This window comes from Manis pentadactyla, chromosome 18 (genome assembly GCF_030020395.1).
Source record: "Manis pentadactyla isolate mManPen7 chromosome 18, mManPen7.hap1, whole genome shotgun sequence".
In the NCBI taxonomy this organism is placed as follows: Eukaryota; Metazoa; Chordata; class Mammalia; order Pholidota; family Manidae; genus Manis; species Manis pentadactyla.
Window position 1 is genome coordinate 7,212,004 of NC_080036.1, and position 20,834 is coordinate 7,232,837.

General features: G+C 36.1%; 1 pseudogene; it reads right to left on the minus strand.

Annotated features, from left to right (window-relative positions):
- Nucleotides 1-373: 373 nt before the first annotated feature.
- On the minus strand, nt 374-1,301 carry LOC130681504 (olfactory receptor 4S2-like; annotated as a pseudogene).
- Nucleotides 1,302-20,834: the final 19,533 nt, after the last annotated feature.

The window sequence follows — 20,834 nt, forward strand, 5'->3', positions numbered from 1 at the left end:
TTGAAAGACTGATATCAGAACGCTTTAGCTCAGATAACATTATGTTTTATGTATGCATTTTTTGTTCATACAACATATACATACTGAATGCAATTAAGATCATGCTGAGTTTCTGAGTTTAATATGATTTTTCTGTCCTAGGTATTTCAGAAAACTTTCTGAATGTGAAATATTATAACTGATATAATCAATTATTAATTACATATGTGTTTTCTAATAAGTAATTATAATTAGATACATAATACTTTACTTCTATAGAATGTGTTATTCTTTTGTTGTTCCTCCAAGAAAACCCTGTCTGTTTGCTATTACTTTCTTCATTGTACACATGGGAACATTTATGAACATCCAGCTTAGATTGTGACTTTTATGACTATTTACCATTAGCCTCCCAGAAAATCTTCCTGCTCTACAGTTTCTTCACTGTATTCCTTACTTATGCATTTCTCAGTGTATAAATGAGGGGATTTAACATGGGGGTGATAATGGTGTAAAATACAGCCACCGTCTTATCTTCTTTAAAGGTAGTATCAGGGTGCATATACATGAAAGTACAGGGACCATAGAACATGATGACCACACGAATGTGGGAGCCACAGGTGGAGAGAACTTTGCATCTACCTTCTGCTGACTGCCTTCTCAGGGACACCAGGATGATGGTGCAGGATATTAACAATGTAACAGAGCCCTATAGAGTGATGGTACTACTGTTGACTGTCCCAGCAGCTCCAACAAGGTATGTGTCTGTGCAGGCAAGTTTCAGCACAGGGTGCACATTACAAAAGTAGTGATCAATCTCTCTGGGTCCACAGAAGGGTAGCCGGACTACCAGAGTCACGAGGATAATGGTGTGTAAGAACCCTCCTACCCACATCCCCAGAAACATTTTATTGCATCTTTCATGATCCATGATGGTCACGTAGTGTAGGGGTTTACAAATAGCCACATAATTATCATAGCCATTACAGTAATGATGAAGATCTCAGTGCAACCAAAGAAACAGGCCCCAAAGAGTTGCAACATGTACCACACATAGGAGATAGTTTTACTCTTTGCTAATTGTTCAACAATCATTTTAGGAGCTGTGACAGAAGAGTAACAAATACCACAAAAGGCAAGTAATTGAGAAAGAAACACAAAGGAGACTTCTATAATTACCCACAGAAACTCAGAATGATGAGGAGGTTTCCCAGAATGATTGTGTAGAAGAAAGAAAACACCACAAAACAAACTTCTTCAGCGTCTGGGTTCTGAGAAAGACCCAAGAAAATGAATTCAGTCACATTGTTTATTTTTTCCATAGAATTATCAGGCCAAGGTTTCATGAGGCAATTAGATTATCTGAAAGAAAAACATAACAAGGACCTACATTCATTTCTAACTCCAAACAAATGGATGGTCACGATAGCTGAAAATAGAAAATGGGTGCTTACAGCTTCTTGGCATGCATAATTAAAGATATTGATGTTTGCATATCCTGATCATCTTACCTCAATATAATAGTCCATTTGTTCACTTAAAATGATGAAACAAAGACCAGAGAGAAAGCAAACCCTCTAAGTCACACAACAAAGCAGGAGTCTCACTTCCCTCACCTTTTACTAAGATTTTCTCTTCTGTTTGTTCTAAAACTTTACTAGTTCTTGTTCTGTATAAAGCACTCAGCTCAATTTTAAAACAACTTCTCTTTTGGGGAATGTGGTAACAATGATATTTTAGTAAAAGTTTTCCTTATTTTTGGCAAAGAAGTGAAGATGAGCCCACATTTTCCCTTTTAAATACTCCCTGAGTGTTCAAACTCTTACAGTCGGTCAGGAGGTGGGTCACATAGTAGAGCGATAACTCAAAATTACACATATCTGATACTGAGATAATGGTGCTGGATAAATCCTTTAGCATCATGGGATTTTTTATCCCATGTGTGAAATGAGAAACATTCATTTTCACTGTTATATTTGTAGTTATTTGGAGTATGAAATTTAAACAACTGTGTCATCCTGGGATAGAAAATAAAACCCTGACAAGGAGACAGAGATTTTAAATATATATATAAAACAATAAAAGAAACATCTGAGGACACATCAAGACCTGTTTGATTCGAATGAAGGGGAAGTGAAATCTCTGGTATTTTCTCCATCTTCAAACTCAATGTTGAGGATACCCAAAGAAATACTTTTACTTGATATTAAAAATATTTTTAACTGAAAAATGGAAAAAGAAGCCAAAAAAAGATTAAAAGGAAACACTCCATTCTTCACTCATCTTTTTAATCTCTCAAGCCATGATGGTTTATATTAGTTCTTCCACTTAGGGCTCACTAAATATTCCTGGAGAAAGTTATCACTGAAAAGTACTTTAAATTGGCTAAGTAGGAAGATAATATTTAATTTAAATGTAGGAAACTTCAGTGGTGAAATTTAGTAAGGCATTTCACTTATATGGAATAATTTTGATCCCAATGGTTTAAGACTATTCCTCAAACCACGCCACAGATGTAAAAGATTCCTTGAGTCATACAGGTTAGGATAGAATTACACAGTACCATAAGTAATCATTGGGAAGTTCATTCATCTGAGAACACATCCCATGCAGATCTGTCAAGTTTAGTGCTTACAACTTCTCCTGATCCGATATGTGCTCTCATCTGTTCCTTTGCTCTGCACTGTGCCTGGCTCTCAAGCTTTATGTGAAGATACAAGGGTGGGTTTCCCCAGGTCTGTGTTTTAGAGTTGAGAGAGTAGCAATACAGGTGTTCTTCCCTTACACAATACAAAATCAGATAATGATAATAATGGTCATAACAGTAACAACAACAACTTAACTTCATCCTCAAGTACATCTTCATACTCTTCTTACTTGTTATTATTTTTGTCTTTTATTTTGGAATGTTGAAAAGATTACTCTGCTCCACTGAGTGAACTCTTCAATTTAAGAGAGCCCAATAATAGCAATTTTTGACAATTGTGAATTATGTTGCTTGGTTCTCATCTAGAATAAATTGAGCATTGAAATATTAGCCTGGGAACTGTGCCTTTACTGTCCACAGCATAAATTCCCAGAGGAGATTTTCTTTCTCCTTGAATCAATTCCTTCATCCACATTCTGAACATTTGAAAGTGATAATGCCACAATTTCTTTGGAAATTATTGGTATTTTCTTATTCACAATCATGCTATCTCATCTCATGATAATATATAGATGCATTTTATTTCTTATCTCAATTTTGTTCTCCCCTTCTTTCTGAGGATGGTGTCTTCCAATTGTATCACAAGCATTCGAAATATTGCAATTTGATTGAATTCCCTTCCTCTACAAACCTTTTACATAAATTGTAGAAGAAAAATATCTCACCAGTTCTGTCTAGGGCTTGAGTTTTGCTTTATTTTTCTATCTCTTCTGATCATGTGGGTACAGTTATCAAACATAGAGTAGACTGCTGCCATAGGGATTGCTTTTCGAATAATTTGTACCAGTGAAGCCCTGGCACCCAAAACTCAAAGGCTGGTACAAGTCAAGTTTTGTTCCTTGTTTTGTCTCTCACCTACTGAAATTTGCCATTTCACAGTGTCTTTGGCAACAGATGATCTTTTCTGTACTTCTTTTAGGGTGTATTTAAAGAGAATGATGCAAAATGTTAATGACTTTGTGGAAAGACTTTCTTTCAAAAGACTTTGTATAATCAGAATAACATCAGAGAACTAAAAATAAGCTGTAATTTCCAGATGTCTTTTTAATTAAAAACAAGTTTTTAAAATTTTCTTTGTTTAGGCTGAATTTAAAGCCTATCGTGACCTTGGGGAAAAGATGGTAAAGTAGGAAGGCAACCACCTCCCACATACACACCAAAGAATAAGTACAGAAATAAAACTACCCTTAAAAATAACCTGAAGACTTCAGAACAGTCTATCTATACTGATGAAGAAGAGAGGAGGAATCCTGCACATATGGCCCTGGGAAAATGAATACACAATGCATTGAGCTTTGGTGGTTAATGGGGCTGGACACCTGGGAGAGATGGAGTACTTGGGAGGCTGAGACTCCTGTCACTTATGGAGGACATTCAAGCTCCATCAGTCCCACTGAGACCCAACTCAGTGGTGGCAATTTGAGAGATTTACCAGCAGCAGGGTAACAGAGGCATGGGGGTTACAGGGAGCTCTCTCCAAAATAAAAAGTGCAGGTAGGTGATGCTTTCCCAGGCCTCCCTCTGGGCAACTGTCAAGCAATCATGGAAGCCAGCCCCAAATGCTCCATCACCCTCACTGGTGGCTCAGCCCTGAAGGACTTCACAGTGCACCCACCCACTCTCCTGATATACATGCCCAGCAGCAATCAGACTTTCCTGCTTGGCTGGCAGAGGGAGGCTTTTCCAGTTTTCCCAGCCCTCTCTCAGCCAAACTGGAGAAGCACATGTGGGAGCCAGCTCCAAACACTCCTTTACCCTCCCTGTTGGCATAGCCCCATGCTGCGCTCCCTTGTGCACCTGCCCCCCACACACCACAAGGCAAGTAATTGGAAGAGGCAGAGGGAAGCCCCAACCACAAATATCCCAGCAGAAGCACTGACGTTTGGTTCATGAATGGCCAAGTGAGGCAAGCTGTCAGCTTCTGCTTACAAAGTTCAGCTACTGCCAGCACACAGGCAGAAAGGTGGCCTGCCCACAGCCCACCAACAGTAATTGTGGCTCCCTTGCAAAGGAGAACCAGGAGCTGTAGAGCAGAGTATTGAGATTCTGGGTACCACAGTACACCTTCATCATAAATCCATTATTCTCTAGACAAAAGGGAGATCTATATAACACATAGAAGGAATCATGGAAAACCAGACAAAATGAGGAAGCAAAGGAATGTTTTAAACAAAACAGAAGACACCAGAAAGAGGGTAAGTGAAACAGAGATCACCAATCCTCTTGATAAAGACTTCAAAGTGACAGTCATAAATATGCTCACTGTTCTGCAGAAAATAATTGATAATCTCAGGGATAACTTTAACAAAGAGATAGAAGATTTTAAAAGAGCCACTCAGAGAAGAAGAATAGCATAACTGTATGAAAAATACAATGGGGATGAATATTAGATTGCTTCAAATAGAGGAGAAAACAATGAGATGGAAATTAGAAATCAGAAAAACAACCAATCTGAGTAACAGAGAGAAATAAGAATCTCTAGGAATGAAAGAATGCTAAGAGCTGTGTGACAACTACAAATGAAACAATATTCACATAATAAGGATACCAGAGGCAGAAGAGAGGGACAGAAATGAAGAAAGTCTCTTAGAAGAAATAAAAGCTGAAAACTTCCCCAGTCTGGGGAAAGAAATAAATACCAAAGTCCTGAAGTACAGAGAGCCCCTAACAAAAGGAACCCCAGGAAAACAACACCAAGGCACAAAATAACAAAAATGGCAAAGATTAAAGATAAAATCAAACATTAAAAGCAGCAAGAGAGAGGCAGACTGTTATCCATAAAGTTATCAGCAGATTTCCCAGCAGAAAATTTACAGACCAGAAGGGAGTGACATAAAATATTTAGTGTATTGAAACAGAAGAACCTTCAACCAAGATGTTTTGTACCCAGGAAGGTCATCATTCAGAATTAAAGGAAAGATTAAAATTTTCCCACATAAACAAAAGTTAAAAGAATTCACTAACACTAAACTGGCCTTACAGGATATGTTAAAGGGACTTCTGTAGATAGAAATGTTCTTAAGCCTAAAAATTTTTCATAACTGAAAATGAACCCACAGTCAAGGTAGTAAACCAATTACTTACTAACAAAGTATGTAGCTAAAAAAACAAGTAGTAAAATAATATACAAAATCAGTTAAGGGATACATAAAAATACAGATTATGACATCTAATAAATAAAGTGTGAAGGAAGAAGAAGAAAAAAGAAGTACTTTTAGATTGCACTTGAAATAGAATAACCATCAACTGAATATAGACTGTTATATATTTATGAACTGTATATTAACCCTATCATAACCAGAAACTTAAGCCTATAATAGATACACAAAAAACATTTAAAAAAGAAATCAAATCATAATATTAAAAGAAACCATCAAGAGAAGAGTACAAGAGAGGTAAAAAGGAACAAAGAGGAACTTAAAAAACCCATCAATAAAAGAATTACTAAAATGGCAATAAATACACACCGAAATATAAATGGACTGAATGCACCAAAAGACACAGGGCAGCATAACTGATGAAGAAACAAGACCCATACATATGCTACTACAAGAGACTCATTTCAAACCTGACAACATACATAAACTGCATGTAAATGGATGGATAAAGATATCACATGCAAATAATAGGTAGAAAATAACAGGAGAAGCAGTACTTACATCAGACAAAATAGACCTCAAAACAAGGAAAATCACAAATGGCAAAAAAGGGCATTACATAATAATAAAGTAATCAGCCCAACAGACGATATAATGATTATAAACATGTATGCACCTAAAATAGCAGCACCTAAATATGTAAAACAATACTAACAGTACTACACGGAGAAACAGTTTGCAATTCACTCATATTAGGGGACTTTAACACACTACTTACATCAATGAACAGATCAACCAGAAAGAAAATAAATAAGGAAAAAGAGGCCCTGAACAACACAATACATCAGATGAATTTAATAGATATATAAAGAACATCCCAACCAAAAGTGGCAGGTTACACATTTTCCCAGTGTACGTGGAACATTTTCCAGAATAGATCATATACTAGACCACAAAGAACCTCAATAAACTTAAAAAGATTGAAATTGTATCAAGCAACTTCTCAGACCACAAAGGTATAAACTAGAAATAAATTACATGAAGAAAACAATAATAAAATAAACTCATAAACACATGCAGGCTAAACACCATGCTCCTAAATAATCAATGGATCAATGAACAAGTCGAAACAGAAATCCAGCAATACATGGAGACAAATGAAAACAAGAATATAACAGTACAAAATTTATGGGGTGCCACAGAAGCAGTTCTAATAGCAAAGTACATAGCAAATCGGCCTCCCTCAAATAACAAGAATAATCCAAAGAAAGAGTCTATGCTCACAAATAAAGAAACTAGAAAAAGAAGAACAACTGAAACCCAAAATTAGTACAAGAAGGGACATAATAAAGATCAGAGCTAGAATAAATAAAAAAAAGAGAAGAATAAAACAGTAGAAAAAGTCAATGGAACACAGAGCTGGTTCTTTGAGAAGATAAACAAAATAGACAAACTCCTAGCCAGATTTATCAGGAAAAAAGAGGGAGGACATAAACACAATCAGAAATGAAAAAGGAATAGTCACAATAAATACCACAGAAATACAAATTATTACAGAATTCTATGAAAATTTTTATGCCAATAAATTAGAAAATGTAGAAGAAAGAGACAGATTCTTAGAAACATACAACTTCTAAGACTCATCCAGGAGAAACAGAAAATATGAACAGACAAATCACCAATAAAGAAATTGAATAGGTAATAAAAAAAATTCCCCAAAATATATTCCAGGATCAGATGGCTTCACAACTGAATTTTACCAAACATTTAAAGAGCTAACGCATCCTTCTTAAAGTATGTTGAAAAGTAGAAAAGGAGGGAATATTTCTAAAATTCTTCTGTGAGGTCAGCATCACTCTAATACCAAAACCAGACAACACTACAATAAAAGAAAATTGTAGATCAATATCTCTGATTAATATAGAAGTAAATATCCCTTAAAACATTAGCAAACTGAATTTTTAAAAATACATCAAAAGGATCACCAATCATGACCAAGTTGGATTTATCCCAGGAATTCAAGAATTGTACAATATTCATAAATCAATCAATGTGATACACCACATTAACAAAAAGGATAGAAAACATATGATCAGCTCAAAAGATGTTGAAAATGCATTTGATAAAGTTCAGAATCCATTTGTGATAAAACATTCAACAAAATGGGCAAAGAGAGTATGTACCTCAACACAATAAATGCCATATATGACAAGCCAACAGCTAACATCATACTTAATGTTGAAAAGCTGAAAGCCTTTCCTCTAAGAACAGGAATAAGAAAAGGATGTCCACTCTCACCACTTTTATTCAACATAATACTGGAGTTCCCAGCCATGGCAATCAGACAACACAAAGAGATAAAAGACATCCAAATTGTTAGGAAGAAAAATTGTCACTATTTGCAGATGACATTATATTATACATAGAAAATCCTAAAGACTCCACCAATAAAACTATTAGGATAACTGGATTCAGTAAACTTGCAGGGTACAAAACTAATACACAGAACTCTGTTGTATTCCTATATACAAACAAAAAATTAGCATAAGGAGAAATCAGAAAGACAATTCCCTTTACAATTGCATCAAAAGAATAACATACCTAGCAATAAACCTAATCAAGGAAGTGAAAACCTTATATTCTTAAAACTATAAGACACTCATGAAAGAAATTAAAAGAAGACACAAATAAGTGGAAATCTATTTCATGCTCATGGATAGGAAAAATTAACATTGTCAAAATGGCCATCCTGCCAAAAACAATTTACAGATTCAACCCAATCCCTATCAAATTCCAACAGCATTTTTCAATGAACAGGAGCAAATAGTTCTAAAATTCACATGAAACCACAAAAGACTCCAAATAGCCAAAACAAACTTGGGAAATAACAAAGATGGGGGATTACAATCCCTGACTTTAAGCTCTACTACACAGCTACAGTAATCAAAACAATATGTTACTGTCACAAAAACAGACCCACAGATCAATGGAAAAGAATAGAGTGCTGAGACATAAACCCACACATATATGGTCAATTAATATATGATATGATAAAGAAACCATGAATATACAGCCGGGAAAAAAGAGCCCTTCAACAGCTGGTGCTGTCAAACTGGACAGCTACATGCAAGAGAATGAAACAGGATTACTGCCAAACTCCAAACACAAAACTGAATTCAAACTGGATCAAAGACCTAAATGTAAGTCATGAAATCATAAAACTCTTAGAAGAAAACTTAGGCAAAAATATCTTAAACATAAATATGATCAATTTTTCCTAGACACATCTCCTTGGGCAAAGGCAACAAAATACAAAATGAACAAGTGGGACTACATTGAACTAAAAGGCTTCTGTACACCAAAGGACACCATTAGCAGAACAAAAAGGCAACCTACAGTATAGGAAAATATAGTCACAAATGATTTATCTGATAGGGGTTAACACTCAAAATATATAAAAGCTCAAGTGCCCTAACACCAAAAAAAAAGTTAAATAACTCTGTTAAAAAATGGGCAGAGGACCTGAACAGACATTTCTCAAATGAAGAAACACAGATTGCCAACAAGCACATGATAAATGCTCCATGTTGCTCGTCATCAGTGAAATGCAAATCAAAATGAGATATTAACTCACACTAATCAGAATAGCCACTATCCAAAACACGAGGCATAACAAGTGTTGGCAAGAATGTGGAGAAAAGGAAACCCTCCTACACTGTTGGGAATTTCAATTGGTACAGGCACTGTGGAAAGCAGTATGGAAGTTCATCAAAAAAAAACCTAAAAATAGAAATACCATTTGACCCAGCAATTCTATTTCTAGGAATTTACCCAAACAATTCCCTGATCCAAAAAGATTTATGCACTCCAATGTCTATTGCTGCTTATTTACAATAAAGATATGGAAGCAACCTTAGTTTACATTAATAGATGAATGGATAAAGAAGTAAATATATATATGCATACACTGTATATGTATATTTACACAATGGGATATTATTCAGCCATTAAAAGAAAAATCCTGCGATTTGCAATAACATGGATGGATCTAGAGGGTATTATGCAAAGTGAAATAAGTGAGGTGAAGAAAGATAAATACCATATGATTTCATTTATATGTGGATATAAAAACAAAGCAAAACAGCAGGAGACTTATAAACACTGAGAAGGGACTGGTGGTTACCATGTGGGAGGGTTTGGGGAGGATGGGAGGAGGTGAGGTGGACAAAGGGGCACAAAAATCCTCAATCACAATGTAGGTTGGTCATGGGGATAGCAGTACAGCATGGAGAATATAGCAAATGATTCTGTAACATTTTTCTATGTTGACAATCCCCTTCTCCCTCCCTTCCCACACACCATCCCCACCCACTTTCCCTTTGGTAACCAAGAGTCCCTCCGTGGAGTCTGTGAGTCTGCAGCTGTTTCTTCCTTCAGTTTTTCCTTTGTTGTTATACTCCATAAATGAGTGAAATCATTATATACTTCTCTTTCTCCACCTGGCTTATTTATTTCACCAAGCATAATACCCTCTGCTGCATCCATGTTGTTGCAAAAGGTAGGATTTGCTTTCTTCTTATGGCTGAATAATATTCCACTGTGTATACGTACCACATTTTCTTTATCCATTCATCTACTGATGGACACTTAGGTTGCTTCCATATCTTGGCTATTATAAATAGTGCTGCAATAAACACAGGGGTGCATATGGCTTTTTGAATCTGGGATCTTGTTTTCTTCAGGTAAATTCTTGGAGAGGAATTCCTGGGTCGAATGGTATTTCTATTTTTAGTTTGTTGAGGAACCTCCATAGTGCTTTCCACAATGGTTGAACTAATTTACATTCACAGCAACAATGTAAAAGTTTCCCCTTTCTCTACATCCTCACCAGCATTTGTTATTCCTTATCTTTTGAATGTTGTTCCTCCTAACTGGTGTGAGGTGTTATGTCATTGTGGTTCTAATGTGCATTTCCTTGATGATTAGTGATGTGGAGCATCTTTTCATGTGTCTGTTGGTCATCTGAATTTCTTAGAGAAGTGTCTATTCAGCTCCTCTGCCCATTTTTTAATTGGGTTATTTGAATTTTGGGTGTTGAGATGTGTGAGTTCTTTAAATATTTGGATTTTAACCCCTCATTAGGTATGTCATTTATGAATATATTCTCCCATACTGTAGGATGCCTTTTTGTTCTGCTGGTGGTGACGTTTGCTGTACAGGAGCTTTTTAGTTTGATGTAATCACATTTGTTCATTTTTGCTTTCGTTTCCCTTGCCCAACATGTTCAGGAAAATGTTGCTCATGTTTATATTCAGAGAGTTTTGCCTATGTTTTCTTCTAAGAGTTTTATGGTTTCATGACTTACATTCATGTCTTTGATGCATTTTGAATTTACTTTTGTCTATGGATTTAGACAGTGTGGGTAAAATTGTAGTATTTCCAGAATATCTCGCCTGGCTTTAGCACATCTGCATATCAATAGGCGTTCAGAGGTGGAAAGAAGTATGGATTTAGTGCATTTGCATCATTTCTCAGGGGTGGAGAGAAGTTCATCTCCATATCAATAGGTAGTTACCTGGGCAAAGAGGGCTCATCTGTACCTGAGAGGGGAGAGGAGGACCAGTTTTGTTTTCACTGGAGTAGGAAAGGAATAAGTGCCTGGACTGCAGTTTGAAAGCAATAAATGGATTTTAAACTTTACTTCTCCCTTTGACTGGTTTTGGTTTGAGAGGTATTTTGCCCCAGAATTTCCTCTCCCCGGACTTACAAACAGTAATCCACTTTCATTATCTTGCATGTATCTGTCCAGTTTAGCCAACACCAGTTTTTGAAGAGGCTGTCATTTCCCCATTGTATACCCATGGCTCATTTACCGTATATTAACTGGCCATATATGTGTGGGTTTATATCGGGACTCTCTATACTTTTCCACTGATCTGTTGGTATGTCCCTGTGCTAATACCAAATTTTCTTGATTACTGTGGCTTTGTAGTAGAGCTTGAAGTCAGGAAGTGTAATCCCCCCAAGCCTTATTCTTCCATCTCATGATTGCTTTGGACATTTGGTGTCTTTTGTGGTTCCATACGAATTTTAGAACTATTTGCTTTAGTTTGTTGAAGAATACCATTGGTATTTTGATGGGGATTGCATTGAACCTGTAGATTGCTTTAGGCAGGATGACCATTTTGACAATATTAATTCTTCCTACCCATGAGCATGGGATATATTTCCATTTATTAGTATCTTCTTTAATTTCTCTCATGAGAGTCTTGTAGTTTTCAGGGTATAGGTCTTTCACATCATTGGTTAAGTTTATTCCTAGGTATTTGATTATTTTGACGCAACTGTAAGTGGAATTGTTTTCCTGATTTCTCTTTCTGTTAGTTCATCATTAATATATAGGAATGAAACATATTTCTGTGCCCTGATTTTGTATCCTGCAACTTTGCTGAATCCAGTTATTAGTTCTAGTAGTTTGGGGGTGTATTATTTAGCAATTTTTATGTACAATAGCATGTCATCTGCAAACAGTGATGATTTAACTTCTCCCTTACCAATCTGGAGGCCTTTTATTTCTTTGTGTTGTCTGATTGCTATGGCTAGGACCTCCAGATGTATGGTGAATAAAAGGAGGAAAGTGGTCAATTTTTCCTTTTTCCTGAACTTAAAGGAAAAGCTTTCAGTTTCTCACTGTTAAGTATGATGTTGGTTGTGTTACATGTGGGTTTCTCATATATGGCCTTTATTATGTTGAAGTACTTGCCCTCTATACACATTTCTTTTAGAGTTATTATAATTAATGGATGTTGAATTCTGTCGAATGTTTTTCAGTATCTATGAAGATGATCATGTGGTCTTTATCTTTCTTTTTGTTGATGTGGTATACAATGTTGATGGATTGTCAACTATTGTGCCATCCTTAAATCCCTGGAATAAATCCTATTTCATAATAATGGATGATCTTTTGATGTATTTTTGAGTTCTATTTGCTAATATTTTGTTGAGTAATTTTGCATCTATGTTTATCAGGGATATTGGTCTGTAATTTTTTTTGTGGGGTCTTTGAGTGGATTTGGTAGTGGAGTGATGCTGGCCTCATAGAATGAGTTTGGAAGTATTCCCTCCTCTTCTACTTTTTGGAAAACTTTAAGGAGGATTGATATTAGGTCTTCACTGATTTTTTTATTAATTTCAGCACTGAAGCCATCTGGTCCAGGGGTTTTGTTCTTAGTTATTTTTTTTCACTACAAGTTCAATTTCATTGCTGGTAACTGGTCTGTTCAGATTTTCTATTACTTCCTGGGTCAGTCTTGGGAGTTTGTATTTTTCTAGAAAGTTTTCCATTTCTTCTAGGTTATCCAGTTTGTTAGCACATGATTTTTCACAGTATTCTCTCATAATTCTTTGTATTTTTGTAGTTACTGTAGTGATTTTTCCTTTCCCATTTCTGATTCTGTTTATGTGTATAGACTCTCTTTTTCCCTTGATAAGTCTAGCAAAGAGTTTATCTATTTTTTCTGCTCTAATCTTTATTATGTTCTATCTTCTACTGACTTTGAGTTTACATTGTTCATACGGGATTGTTCTTCTTTCCTGAGGTAAGCCTGTATTGCAGTATACTCCCCTCTTAGCATGGCTTTCACTACATCCCACAGATTTTGTGATGCCGAGTTGTCATTTCTCTCCATATATTGCTTGTTCTCTGTTTTTATTTGGTTATTGATCCATTGATTATTTAGGAGCTTGTAGTTAAGCCTGTATGTGTTTGTGGGTTTCTTTGTTTTCTTTGTATAATTTATTTCTATTTTTATACCTTTTGTGGTCTGAGAAGCTGGTTGCTACAATTTCAGCCTTTTTAAATTTACTGAGCCTCTTTTTGTGGCCTAGAATGTGATCTATTCTTAAAAATGTTCCATGCGCACTTGAGAAGAATGTGTAATCTGCTGCTTTTGGATGGACTGTTCATAGATGTCTGTTATGTCCATCTGTTCTAATGTGTTGTTTAGTGCCTATGTCTCCTTACTTATTTTCTGCCAATTCTATCTGTGTTTTGAAGTGAGCGGAGTGTTTCAGCCTCCTAAAATGAATGTATTCTATTTCCCTCTTTAATTCTGTTAGTATCTGTTTTACATATTTAGGTGCTCCTATGTTGGATGCATAGATATTCAGAATGGTTATATCCTCTTGTTGGAAGGATCCCTTTATCATTGTGTAATGTCCTTCTTTGTCTCTTGTTATTTTCTTTGTTTTGAAGTCTATTTTGTCTGATACACATACTGCAGTGCCTGCTTTTTTCTGCCTATTAGTTGCATGAAATATCTTTTTCCATCCCTTCACTTTTAGTCTGTGTGTGGCTTTGGGTTTGAAGTGAGTTTCTTGTAGGCAGCATATAGATGTGTCTTGTTGTTTTATCCATTCAGTGACTCTATGTCTTTTCATTGGTGCATTCAGACCATTTACATTTAGGGTGATTATCAATAGTTTTGTACTTATTGCCATTGCAGGCTTTAAATTTGTGGTTACCAAAAGTTAAAGGGTAACTTCCTTATGATCTAACAGTCTAATTTAACTCAATAAAGTTCCTTATAATGTTTCTCATTTCTTTGGCATTGGCTGCAATGTCTCCTTTTCAATTTTATTTACTCACTTGAGTCCTCTCTTTTTTGCCATTTCTAGTCTCTCCAAGGGTTTGTTGATTTTATCTTTCAAGGAATCAACTCTTATTCTCATTAACTTTTATGTTGTTTTACTATTATGTACTTATATATTTCTGCTCTAATCTTTATATTTTCCTTCTTTCCATTAACTTCAGGTTAAATTTGTTCTGCTTATAGTTCCTTGTGGTGTAATGTTATTTTGTTTGCTTGAGCTATTTCTTCTTTTTAAGTTTAGGTGTTAGTCACCATAAACTTTTCTTTTAGCAATACTTTTGGTTTATCCCATATAGTTTGCATGTTGTGTTTTCATTTTCATTTGTCTTGAGATAGTTCCCATTTTCCTTTGATTATTCTTTGCTCAGTGATTGTTCAAGTATATATTTTTATTTCTATGAATTTGTGAATTTTTCTGCTTCTTTTTCTTACTGATTTCCAATTTCATTCTATTGCACTCACAAAAGGTACTTGAAATGATTTCAACCTCCTTAAATTAAGAAGTTGACTTGTTTTGTGCCCTGCTGTGTGAACTACCCTGGAAAAAATTCTGTGCACTTGGAAAGAATATGTGTAGTGCTGCTGTTAGTGGAATGTTCTGCATATGTCTATAAGGTACAATTTATAAATTGTGTTATTCTAATCTGCTGACTCCTTATTGAATTTCTGTCCAGATGATCTGCCCATTTTTGTGAGTGAGGTATCAATACCTCCTACTGATGCCAGGGCTCTTGTTTGCGGAGCTGAAGAATGAGTTTCACAAACAGTCAAGGTAGGAGAGCAAGGTACAGGCTTTTATTTAGAGATAAAGTGAAAGGACAGAGCTCCTGGATCACGCCAGGAGGGGACAAGAGTGTCCATAGTGGTGTGTTGTCTAGGGGGTTTTATAGACAGTTGAGGATTTTTTGAGAACATGAAAAAAACTTAGGGGTGTGGACTTGTTAAGTGGTCTCTGAATATTTAGAATTAACTTAACACCAGCAACTTCCTCTGATTATTTCTCCCTGAGATACCAGCATCTTGGTCTGGGGGCACAGGAAACAAGGCCACCTGCTCAGCTCCCCAAGGTGGGCTGCGGTATTGTTTGCTAAAGGGTAAGTTAAGAATTTCTAGCTTCTTAACTTCTTGTGTATTAAAATGCAATCTTATCTTTAAGGTGGAATCCTTCCTGCCTTTTACTGTGTTGTTTATGCCTGGGCTTACTTGCTAAATTAGTTGCCCAGTTTGCAAAATCACTTCATCAGATCTGAAGGAGAAAGACAGCACATAGGCCTGGGCCTTTTAGTATGCTAAAGAGAACCTTACACATGATTATAAATGGTTAGCATAATAAAACGTGCTACTCTTCTTTATCTGGGGAACATTACCTGATCTCACTGAAGAATGACTCTAGAGCTCAATGTTTAACATAGAGTTTTATCAGGGGGGTTTCCTTGCATGTAGTTACATTGCTCTGACTGCAAATATCTCACCCTTCCCCCTCCAGAGGCCCTCACCCTACTCTGACTACATCTATGGTCCCTGTCTCACTACTACTATGGTATTCTGGTCTCTGTCACTTCAGATGCATCAATATTTGTTTTATATATTTTGGTGCTCTGTTTTTGGGTACATAAATATTTGTATTTGTTATAATTCCCTGTGAAAATGACCCTTTGTCATTTTTAATCATCTTTGCCTTTTTATCTTATTTTTAATCTGATATTAGTTTAACCATCCTGCTATTTACCATTTGCATGGAATATCTTTTTTCCATCCCTTCATTTTCAGCCTGTGTGTCCTTAAATTTAAACTGTGTCTCTTGTAGAGCATATAGGTAGATATATGTATGTTATCCATTCATCTACTGTATGCCTTTATATTTATGAGTTTCATTCAATTATATTAAATGTAATTGTTACTGCCTATTTATTAGTTCTTTTGTTCCTCTTGCTGTCTTTGGGATATGATTTTTGCAATGAATTATCTTGAATCTTGAATCTTTTTTAAATCTATTATCTTTTTTCTTTGTGGTAAACATGAGACTTGTATAAACATTATTATTATAACAGTTTATTTGTGGGGATAATGATTTAACTTCATCCAAATTACAACAACTACATTTCAATAACCTTTCATACTTTGTCCGATGTCACTGTAACTCCAGGGGGAAAATTCTGGGACAAAATACCTCTAAAACTGAAATCAGGCAAAGGGACTAATAAAGTCAAGAAACCTGTTTATTTCTTACAAGCATTAGTCGTGTCTCTTGACCAGGCTGCAGCAGAAGAGAGCTCCACCCAAACTCTTCTGTCCAGATAAACCCTTGCACACCCTTGTGATTACCTATAGAAATGTAGGTGTGTTGGGGAGCGTTGTGTATTTTCCTCAGTCCTTGTCCCCACTGTGACAAACAATTGAAGGACAGAGACACAGGAGTGAAGTCGAGTAAACTTATTATTTAAATTTACTTAAGAGAGAAAAAGTACAGGCCACCGCAGAAAGGAGAGGTGCCTTGAAAGGTTGGAGAAAGTTAAAAGTTAAAAGTAATGCACTTTGAAAGTGCAGGCGACCTCAGAGAGGAGCAACCCAAAGGTTGGGGATCCCCCCTTTTAAAGATTCTTTAGGAATGTGACTAAGGCCTGGGGGTACAGACCTGTTAAGTGATCTTCGAATACTTAGAATTAAAACAAGGAACTTCCTGCTCTGATTTCTCCCTTCTCCTGGGATACCCGCATTCTAGGTCCGGGAGATCTAACAAGGCTGCCTGCAGTCACCAAGGTGGGCTGAGCTATTGTCTGTTTGCTAAAGAGTATATTAAGAATTTTACTTCTTAACTTCCTGGGTATTAAAATACAATCTTTGAAATTGAATCCTTCCTGCCTTTTCTGTGTTGTTTATGGCTGGGCCTGCATGCTAAATTAGTGGCCTAGGTTAAAAACCACTTGATTAGGGCTGGAAGGAGAAAAAAAACAGCATACAGGTAAAGGTAAAAAGTAAGCCCGGCCTGCGTGGTTAACACAACAAAGACACGGGCTGTGCTGAGGGACCCTCCCTTATCTGGGGAGTATTCAAACATTCCAGGCAAAGTTGCTCTGGGCTTTTTGGTCTTTAATTGATTGATTCTGGGTCTTTTCAGTGGACTTTCCTGGCATTTTTCTCATTCAACACCGCTCATACCTATTTTCCTGCCTAACAGATGGACTAATTCTCTCCACCCCTTGAAACACCTATTGGTATGCAGATGCACCAAAGCCAGGTGAGAGATTGTGAAAATATTGCAATTTCACCCACAGTCACAATGAACATTTTTAATATTTTAAAAAACAGCATTAACTGTTTTCTGTGGTTATAAATATTCTTAATACTTTTGTCCCTAAACTTTTGTAGTAGGACTAAAAGTGATTTATGTACCACTATTACTTCATTACATTAATGTGTATTTCTATATATATGTGACTTTTCTAGTGAGATTTATACATTCATATGCTTTTATCTTGGTTTGGTGTCTGATAATAATTTGTGGAAACTCTCAATCATTATTCCTTCAAATATTTCTTCTTTCCTTCTTTTCTTCTCTTTGAGTGTTTATATTACATGTATGTGATCATTTTTGCAAGTGTCCTACTAGTCTTAGTTGTTCTAATTTATTTTTTCTGGCATTTTTTTCTTTTTATTTCCTATTTTGGAGGTTTCTGCTCAGACATACTCAAGGTCTGAAATACTTTCCTTAACTGTGTCCAGTTTACTAATAAGTTCATTAAAGGCATTCCCTTTTATGTATATTTTTGTCTTTGTTGGTGCTTTTGATCTGTTGCATTTCTTTAAGGTTCATTCTTAAGTATTTTTAAACTTAAGGGGCCTGTCCTGTAGCAACTTTTCTTGCATACTTTCTACTTTGGAATCCTCGTTATGGACTAAATATTTGTGTTAACTCCAAATTCCTGTGTTCATTTTCTAACACCTAATCTGACAGTATTAAGAGGGGAGGCTTTTGGGAGGTAACTCAGTGATAAGGATGCATCCCTCATGAATGGGATCATTGACTTTGCAGGAAGAGTCACAGAAGCTTGCTTCCCTTTTCCCTTTGTTCTCTACTGTCTGTAAAATTGTAGTATTTCCAGAATCTCTCTACTGACTTTCGTACATGTGAATATCAATAGGCATTCAGAGGTGGAAAGAAGTATGGCTTTAGTGCATTTGCATCATTCATCATGGGTGGAGAGGGGTTCATTTCCATATCAGTGGGTAATTACCTGGGCAATGGAGGGCTTATCTGTACCTGAGAGGTGAGGGGGAGGACTGGTTTTGCTTCTGCTGGAGCACAAAAGAAAAATGGCCCCAGACTGTTTATTTCTAAGCTATAAAGAGTTTTTAAACTTTATTTCTCCCTCTGACTGATTTTGGTTTTTAGAGGTATTTTGCACTGGGATTTCCTTTCCCCAGGTTTACAGCTACCATGAAGCAATGTGAAGACAAAGGCCATTTGTCAACCAGGAAGATGGCTGCAACCAGACACTGAAATGGCTGTCATCTTGGTCTTGGACATCCCTGAATCCAGAAGTTGAGAAATGAGTGTCTACTGTTTAAGACAACCAGTCTGTCATTTTGTTATATAACCAAAATGACTATGACAACCCCTTAGCCTATTAAAAAGAGTTTCTTAAAATTCCTGATCTGATCATTCTAAAACCATTGCCACATCTAAATAGGGTTCCAGTGCTTGCATTGTCTCTTCAAACTGTGTTTTTGCCTTTTAGGATGCCTTGTAATTTTGTACTGTTACTCAGACATGATGAACTCGGTGAGGTGTAGGGAGAGAGGAAGTGTTGTGTAGTCCTAGGGTCAGATCCCAGTCTCTCAGTGAGCTGCTGCCTCTGTGCTGTGAACTTCACGTGTGCTTCATGACCCACCCTCTGGGATGGGACAGGATGGCCAATGGCAGCTGAGTTTGGGTGTTTTCCTTCACCCAAGGCAGTTAGACTCTGATAATAATCCAGTAGGTTGGCTTTGATTGACTAGTTCCTCCTGAGAGCAGGTCTTCCTAAGAAGTACAGAATGTTCTGGTGTATCTCAAAACAGCTTTCTTTCCCCTCCCCTGACAGAAGTGCAAGAATTTTTTTCTCCAATATTCACTGTGAGAACTAGTACATCTCCAGGAGGTAAACTGACAAAGATGTGGAGGCCTCTGATGCCAGAGTCCATCTTGAGTCATTCAAACGCTTGTCCATATAGAGCCTCCAACAATTAGTCAATTTCATTTTAGGCTTTCCTACCCAGCACTAGTAAGTGTGGCTCTTTTTGCTCATGGGTACCTATTTCTCTAAATTGTGATCCTCTGTATTGTTCTTATTGTCTCTCCAATTATGATGGCAACAGTTTGCCCTGTGACCTGACTTCTCTTATGAATCTCAGAAGAGTTGATGATTTTTAAGTTTATTTACTTTTTTACTTGTTGTTAAGATACAGTGTCAATTTTGATACTACTAACATGATTCAACTGAAGGGGAGACTCTTGGTCTTTAAATTTTCCTTCTTATTGCTCTTTTATTGTAGTCTTCAGGTTTACAATAAAATATTGCTATTAATAAGTAAAACTACAAAAATAATGTAACTATATTACACATAATTCAATATATCATAAGTATGACTTTTATGTTACATTTTACACTGAATTAAAACCACCTTTTGTGTGATGCTCTCTCAGAGATTAACCTTTCTTAATGCATGCACACTGGGGTTGTTTCAAGATTTTGTCCATATACACAAAGTTGCTGTAAACATTGTAGTACAAATATTTTGTAAACATGCCTTTTGAAAACTAAGAACGGATTTGTTGGGACATATCCTAAATGTAAATTTAATTTTATAATAAACAGCTAGAACTGCATTCAAAGTGTATTTAAAATTTTATATTCCTATCAAAAGTGAAAACTGTCCATATGCAGACTTTCTCACCATATGCATGGTTACTACACTGATCCAAGCTCCTATAATCTGTTCTCTACACTGCTACAATATCATCCTCACTAATATCCCAGTTTGCACTCTTCATTCAATAAGGTAATCAGACTAATCCTATGAAACCAGATCACTCAAATGCCTTCTCATATCATTCTAGATAAAATCCAATAAGCATTTTAAATTAAGCTCCCCATTATATATTTGGTGTTTTATTTCTCTAGTACATTTGAAATAAACTTTTAGGTGCTACACCTATTCATCTATATCCCGAACACAAAATCCTGCCTGAGGCTTTGAAAATGTAGATTTACATTTACCTCCCATCAGAATCTCTGATATATCTAGGTAACATACATTTGTAGCAAAACCCAAACACATTTTGTTATTATTGGAGACATAATTATATTCTTCTCTGCATTTATTAACATGAAGATGTCCATGAAAGTGGTATTTTTA